This window comes from Bison bison, unplaced genomic scaffold (genome assembly GCF_000754665.1).
Source record: "Bison bison bison isolate TAMUID 2011002044 unplaced genomic scaffold, Bison_UMD1.0 scf7180017864183, whole genome shotgun sequence".
NCBI lineage: Eukaryota > Metazoa > Chordata > Mammalia > Artiodactyla > Bovidae > Bison > Bison bison.
In genome coordinates, this window is record NW_011494755.1 from 1,495,133 (window position 1) to 1,503,512 (window position 8,380).

Consider the following 8,380-nt stretch of genomic DNA (forward strand, 5'->3'; position numbering starts at 1 on the left):
TTGAAGTAAATCAATCAACAATTATATGACAAAGTCTATGTATCACACTGATCCTGTTTCAGATGGAAATAGTGTCTTCGTAAGAAATAAATGCACACAGACTTGGATATCTATGTGTTTAATGTCTTAGATTTTTTTCATACAGCAGTGTAAAGTTCAAGAACATAAACTACCCTCCCCCACCCCTCCCAACTTTCTGACATAGGAAAAGAGACAAATATCAAAATAATTATATAAAGGCACAAGGCAAAACAGACTTTAAGAATCCTTGTGCTCTATATTTCTTAGCTTTGGGCTAGGCTAGGATAATTTATCACATTTTAAAACTAGTTATCTTACTCTAATCATGAAATCATCTGAAGTCAAGAGAAAGATTTGCAGAAGTTTAAAGTGTGTGCAAAACTGCATCGTTTCAATACATATGCACAGCATTAGCATTTGTCTTAAATCTCTTCTTAAAGATATCAAATTATGAAATACAAACTTACTTTCTTTACAGTATAAAATGATACTGTAAAGAAGAGAATAGATAATCCCTTGAATAAGTTCTTGGTATAGATGCTACAGAAGATACTTTCCTCTCTGGTTTTTTGTACATAAAATACAGTTTAAGTTTTTACAGTATGATTTGGCTGGCACAGTTAAATTTCAAAATCTAAAATTTGTAAAAAGTAGTTTTGATCAATGTTTGTAGAATATGTAATAATGTTTATAATAAAGGAAAGGTGATTACAGAATAACATAGAATAAATGCATAAAATGAAAGTGAAATCACTCAGTCGTATCTGATTTTTTGCAACCCCATGGTTCATACAGTCCACGGAATTCTCTAGACCAGAATACTAGAGTGGGTAGCCATTCCCTTCACCAGGGGATCTTCCCAACCCAGGTATTGCACCCAGAACTCCCGTATTGCAGGTGGATTCTTTACCAGCTGAGCCACCAGAGAAGCCCATAATAAATGCATAAGCATGTTTATAATTAAACATAATGTAATAGCAAAATGAGGGTCTAAAAGGGTCCACAAAAGTTCATCTAAGAATGTCATGATGCTTTCCACATAGAATATTTATAGCAGTTTTTTAAAAAATGAAACAGTCTGTTCTTAATACTGAATGATCTCATTATATTTTAATATCATGTAATATCATATAGCATTTAGTTTTCTCAAATGCTTCAAAATTAAGAAGAGAGTAAAATGAAATGAGTGTAGATGCACCCCAATGTTTATAGCAGCACTATTTACAATAGCCAAGACATAGAAGCAACCTCAATGTTCATGGAGAGATAAGCAGATAAAGAAGATGTGGCATGTGCCCACACACACACACACACACACACACACACACACTGGAATACTACTCAGCCATAAAAAAGAATGAAATAATGCCATTTACAGCAACATGAATGGACCCAGAGATTATCACACTAGGTGAAGTAAATCAGACAAAGAAAGACAAATACCAGATGATATGAATTATATATGGAATATAAAATATTATATGAATGAACTTACTTTAAAACAGAAACAGATTCACACACATAGAAAATAAATTTATGGTTACCAAAGGCCAAAGGGAGTGGGGGAGGGATAAATTAGGAGTTTTGGATTAGCAGATATAAGCTATTATACATAAAATAGGTAAATAACAAGGTCCTACAGTACAGCACATGGAATTATATTCAATATCATGTAATAAACCATAATGGGAAAAAAAGTTTTTAATGACATCAGTGAAAATAGAGGCCCAAAGTCAATGAAATAATATGTTCAAATTGTTTAAGCAAAACCAAAAACCTAGAATTCTATACTAAATTTAACCATCTTTCAAGAGAAAAGACAAAATAAAGGCATTTTTATTAAAAAAAAAAAAAAGACTAAAAGATTTTTCCATAAAGACAACTCTAGAGAGAAAGAAACTGTTTCTGGATAAAAGGAACAGAATGAAAAAGTAATAGTAAACAAAGAAATTAGTAAATATGTGAGTGGATCCAAACTGTCACTATTTTAAATAGTAAGAGAGAGAGAGAATGCTCACAAATGGGGAACATAAAAACAAGATAAAAATGAAACCTGAGATACAATGAGAGGGATTAGAAATAAGAGATAAACATGTTAAGGTCCTTGGTATTATTTAGGAGGATTGCTGATATATTAGAAATTGTGTTAAGTCAAGCATCTTAAAAAATTATGGCAATCATACATGTATGTATATGTTTGTGTGTGTAACTTTGTACTTAAACTGTAAAGAATGTTTTCAAATCCAAAAAAAAGTTTATAAAAAGCATGCATTAGGAAAGAAAGTCTCAATAAATATCTAACAAGTAATATCATTCAAACCACAATCTATAGCCATAATGTAATATTAGGAATCAATACTGAAAAGAGAAACCCCCCAATGTCTTTTAAACATGGAAATTTTAAAACATATTTTATATGTTTAAAAAATGATGAAAATTTCAACATATTTATTACTTAACAGGACTATCAAAATTGGTGGGATAAAAACATTTTATAATTTTAAATAAATATATTAGAAAATAAGAAAGATTGAAAATTAATACACTAAGAATCCAACTCAAAGATTTATAAAAAGAAGAAATGAAAAAATCTAAAGACAGGTAAAGCCAAATTAGTAGTTTAAAACTTTAACCAGGCCCAACCCATTTCCCTAAGCCATTTCTATAAGCCTAAAATAACATTGAAATGGAAACTGAACAGGGACAATATGAGAAAGGAAAACTCAAGAGCCAGTCTCACTTACAAACATAGACAGAAGAACTCTATACAAAATACTAGCAAACAGAATCTAACAACATTCAAAATAATAATATCTAACATCCAGGTAGGATTTATGCCTGGAAGATAAGACTACCAAGGAAGTCTTAACATTATAAAAATATGTTACTGCAATTCACCACAATATCAATTAAAGAACAGAAACAAATGATTTCAGCAAACTCAAGAAAAGTCTTGATAAAATTTAATGGGCATTCAAAAATTTTTAAAAGTTAAAAACTGAGCAAACTAAAAACAAGAAAATTTCTTTAACTTAATAAAGAATATTTATTAAAAAATTATAACTAACAAGTTCCCTTAAAGTTGCAAACAAACTCAACATTGCATAGAAATCCTATCCAGTTAGAGAAAGAGAGAGAAGGAAAGGAGAAAGGGAGGAAGCAAGGAAAGAAAGAAAAATTGGAAGGAAGCAGGAAGCAAGTGCAGGAGAGAGGGGAGGAAGAAGGGAAGGAAAGAGGGTATGAATATTGGAAAGCAAGAAACAAAATTTTCATTATTTTATGAAAATAAAGTTTTCTCACTAGAAAAAAATCTATGAAAGGAAAATCTTAAAATTTAAATTAATAAAATCTAGCAAGGCTGCTAAATACACGATCAATATACAAAGTTCAATAGTGTTCTGTGCAGCAGTTACAACTGGTGAGAAAATACACTTTGAAAAGCATCTTACAATACCAACAAAAGTAAAGTTCTCACAAATGAATCTATGAAAGCTATATAAGAAATTTTTGAGGAAAAGTATTACTCTTCATTAAAGCACATATAAGAACACCACCCACAAATTGGGAGCTTTATTTTGTTCACGTTAATAAATTTAAGAATAACTAGGTCAATTCATCCCAAATTTCTCTATAAAGTTAGTATAATTTCAATCAAAATGACATTTAGAATTTTTTTATTTTCTGAACTTTACCCCTAAATTCAACTTGAATAGTAAAGATCAAGAATAGCCAAGATAATGTAAGAATAAAAAATATAAATTTACTGTAACGACCACAGTATGATAAAGCTGTCACTACAGGATGATAAAGCTACAATAATTCAGATAGCATAGCTTTAGTATAAGTAAAGAGAAATACATCAAAGAAATAGGGTATTCGAAAACGGCCTTGACAGTGTGGAAGTTTATACCCTAAAAAAAATGGTATTTCTGTAGGGAATGAATGAAGTATTTAATAAATTATGCTTTGGTAATGGACTACTAATATCAAAGGGAAAAATAAAAATCAAATTAAACCTCTGTCTCACACTGTGAGCAAAATACATTTGAGACAAATCAAATACCTAAATACCAAGGCAAAACTGTAAAGTATTATAGGAAAATGTCTTCTTACACAGGGACAGGAAAAGTATATCTCAAATGAGTCCAAAAAAGACACAAGAAAGTACTAAAACATAAGAAATTACTAATTAAGAAACATCTATATGGCAAAAATGCATCATTAAGAAGGTTTAAATATTAGCTCAAATGGAAGATTATGTCAGTAACAAATACACCAAAAGAGGATTAGTATGCAGACTTCTTTTTTCTTTAAGTTATCAAATTACTAAGATAAACAACATAACAGAAAATAGGGCAGAGGATATAAATAGGGACCCAAAAGAAAAGAAAATGGCATGACATACAAAATTATCAGAAGATGCTTAATTCACATGAAATCAGAAAAATGTAAATCAAATTAATGAGATATTTCTCAGCCAAAAGATACAAAAATATTAAACATTTAACAAGAAGTGTCAAGAATATGGAGAAAGAGGAAATCCTATTCACTGCCTGTGAGAGTATAAATCAATTTTAAAATCAACAAAAAAAATATGAAATTGACTCACTAATTCCACTTAACAGGTATATGACCAAGGGGACCCATACAGTTATTTACTGAAGCATTCTTTATAAAATAAGCATACCAGTATGGGAAAGAATAAGCTGCTGCTGCTGCTGCTGCTAAGTCGCTTCAGTCGTGTCACACTCTGTGTGACCCCATAGATAGCAGCCCACCAGGCTCCCCTGTCCCAGGGATTCTCCAGGCAAGAACACTGGAGTGGGTTGCCATTTCCTTCTCCAATGCGTAAAAGTGAAAAGTGAAAGTGAAGTTGCTCAGTTGTGTCCAACTCTTCGAGACCCCATGGACTGTAGCCTACCAGGCTCCTCTGTCCATGGATTTTCCAGGCAAGAGTACTGGAGTGGTGTGCCATTGCCTTAACACTAGATTATGAGAGAGCAATTAAAATGGGTGAGCCATCTCTGAACTACTCATGCTGTTACCCCTTGGCAGTCACTTGGCTTCTTTGAGCTTCTTGTTTGCTGTTTTTGTTTTACTCTAAAAATGGAAAATCAACCTCACAAGGTGAAATGAAAAAGAATAATTAAGAAAGAAGTAAAAGATATAACAGCTCCTATGTAATGTAAGGTACATTAGAATCTAATGTTCTCTTGTCTGTGAAATAGGTATCACCAACATTCTTTGAAAGAAAGAGTGACAGGTATACAACATAAGATTTGAGAATAATCAATGTTTATTAAAATCTCCTTAAAAACAAGAAAGGGAGCTAGATAGGAAAGAGGGCCAACCAAATGAGGGCCTAGCTCTCACTGAAAAGCTAATCACAAATGAGACTCTAGTCATATGAATCTACCAACAGACCCCATTCCAAATCACTTACAGGCTCAGGATTACTATTCAAAGGAAAACACTATGAAACAGGAATTATACTGAAGCAGCCTGTAAAGTTATGACTTTTCACTATTTTTAGTTTTGTGTGTTTATGTGTGTGTGTGCTGAATGGAAGTTTCTGAGACACCAAGGCAGTGGGGAAACTGGGAACCCTATTTCTTAATATTCAGCATCTATATAAGATGAAAGTCATCTTGAATATGAAGCCAACTTCAGTAATATTATTAAGCTATCTTGAGAAGTCCATTTACATTTTTTTCAGGAAAAATTTTAATCCAAGTAGTGCTGATTTCCCATAAGCTATGAGTCTGTCAACTTTGATAAGAGATAGAGGGACATTTGAGCTTCAATCATAAAGTGCGCTTGTGAAAATCTTAGACTGTATCCTGAAGGACTTGAAAAGGTACAAAATAAACAACAGGTCCCCTGGGTTTGGATATACCCTACAAGCCTCTTACATTAATGCTTTAGCCCTCAATACAATGTTGAGAATAACTTTTAAAAATAAAAAATTATAAAAATGCTGCAAAAGCAAGTAAAGATGGTCAAGTAAAGCTAAAACAGATTAAAAAGTGTATTGATTACTCAACTAGTAGGTGTCCATGACATTTGCAAAGGTGAACAGAATTACATTGGAGAGTGTCAGATAATGCATATTCATTTCAAAGAGGAATTTCTTGGGGAAAAATATGTGTCACAAACTAAGCACACTAGTGCCTAAAGATAACAGCTCAGAAGGTTGCAATGCAGGAACCCGGGTTTGATTCTTGTGGCAAAAAGATCATCTGGAGAAAGAAATGGCAACCTACTCCAGTATTGTTGCCTAGAGAATTCCATGGACAGAGGAGCCAAGCGGGCTACAGTACATTGGGTCACAAAAAAGTCAAACACGACTGAGCGACTAACACATACACAGGTAAGAAGTCACCCATATTTTGTAATAAAAATCCGAAACAAGTAGCAAAAGTCCAGAAATACCTCCCCTTTACCAACTGCAGTTTTTCCCCCAACTGCAGTTGTGAGGCCCAAGGATTATTCAAAGCAATAGATTTGCAAAACCTATCTTAGGAAATAATTGCTTTTTTATTGAGAGCTTTTAAAGGTCATTGGCACTAGAATCACTTTCAAATGCAAAACTTAAAGTCAATTAATTAAGGATTTCTAAAAAGGGATGTATATAATACACTAAACTCATGTTTACATGTTTTAGTAATAAAAACAATTTACTTTATTAATAGAAATAATGTTAAATAAATTCACATTATATGTAATTTTGAGCTTTTCACAAGTCTTTCCTGCTGCTTAGTCTAAGAATGCTAACAGCAGAGAGACTGATACAGAAACATCAAGAAATTGACAAGCTCAAGAAAAGGCATCCAGTCTTCTTCCTTCCCCATAGCACTTAATTTAAAATTCAACACACAAGTGCTTAATACATATTCACCGATATGAACAGCATATGTGCTAACAAACACTGAATGAAAATTTGTTACTTTACTACCATTTATTTATATTTATAATAAAGCAACTCATAAAAGTTTTTAAAGTAATTTATCTTTACTGAAGGTGTTCTCTTCAGTACATAATATCATATGACAAAAAAAGAACTGAGAGAACTGCACTCTAAATACCCATAAGTTAAGTTATAGGAACTCAAAAGTAACAAAAATAGCTCACACTATGTAAGGCCTAAAGAAAGAAATCAGTTTATACCACCACCTAGTGACCACAGAATGCAGCACAAAGAAAGTACTTAACAGGGACATCACCAGAGTTAAGTATCTGGAGTTTACATGTAAAACTACTGCCCTCCTATGCAGCTGGGCTAGTGTTGAATCCACCTCTCCCACTTCCTTTTGCAGATGTGATGAGCCTGACCTTTGGACAAAACCAAGTAGAGACATCATCAAGTGGACTGTTGCCTTTACCCACCTCATATAATTTTCTCCACCCTTTAACCGATAACTATTTGTTATGTACAGGGTAAATAATGCACTTTCACACTCACTGAACCAGATGAGCAATAATTAAAAGTGGTACTGGCTGGGCCACTTAGCACTTAGCAGCAATGACCCTGAGGAAATTATTTATCTCTCAAAATCTTACCATTTAGATAAAAGTTTAACTACAACACTTTGAGGATAATTAAAATCTGTGAGAAACTGAACAGGAGACCGTCTTAGGCCCCTAACAGTATTTAACAATGTTTATCTAATTCTAAGTTGTAGCCATAAATTTCACTCCTATCTTGTAAGCGTTTTCCACTTGGAAATATTGGAGATTTCCTCTATCTTGCTCTCAGTTAGATGCAGTTAATGATGACACTCTCAGTTCAGTTCAGTTCAGTCACTCAGTCGTGTCCGACTCTTTGCGACCCCATGAATGGCAACACACTAGGCCTCCCTGTCCATCACCAACTCCCAGAGTTCACTCAAACTCACGTCCATTGAGTCGGTGATGCCATCCAGCCATCTCATCCTATGTAGTCCCCTTTTCCTCCTGCCCCCAATCCCTCCCGGCATCAGAGTCTTTTCCAATGAGTCAACTCTTCGCATGAGGTGGCCAAAGTATTGGAGTTTCAGCTTTAGCATCATTCCTTCCAAAGAACACCCAGGGCTGATCTCCTTTAGAATGTACTGGTTGGATCTCCTTGCAGTCCAAGGGACTCTCAAGAGTCTTCTCCAACACCACAGCCTTGACTAGACGGACCTTTGTTGGCAAAAGACACTCTAGGGGATGGTCAAGCCACAGCATTGAATATGTCTAGGTCCTTATGTATAGAAGAACTGCCTGCCATCTAAGTAAATGCACTCTGTTTGCTCATTTGAAAAAACAAAATTCATTAGTGTTTGAGTCACAGTACACTTTTGGTGTCAATTTGTAACAGCAAATTAGCCTAGATTAT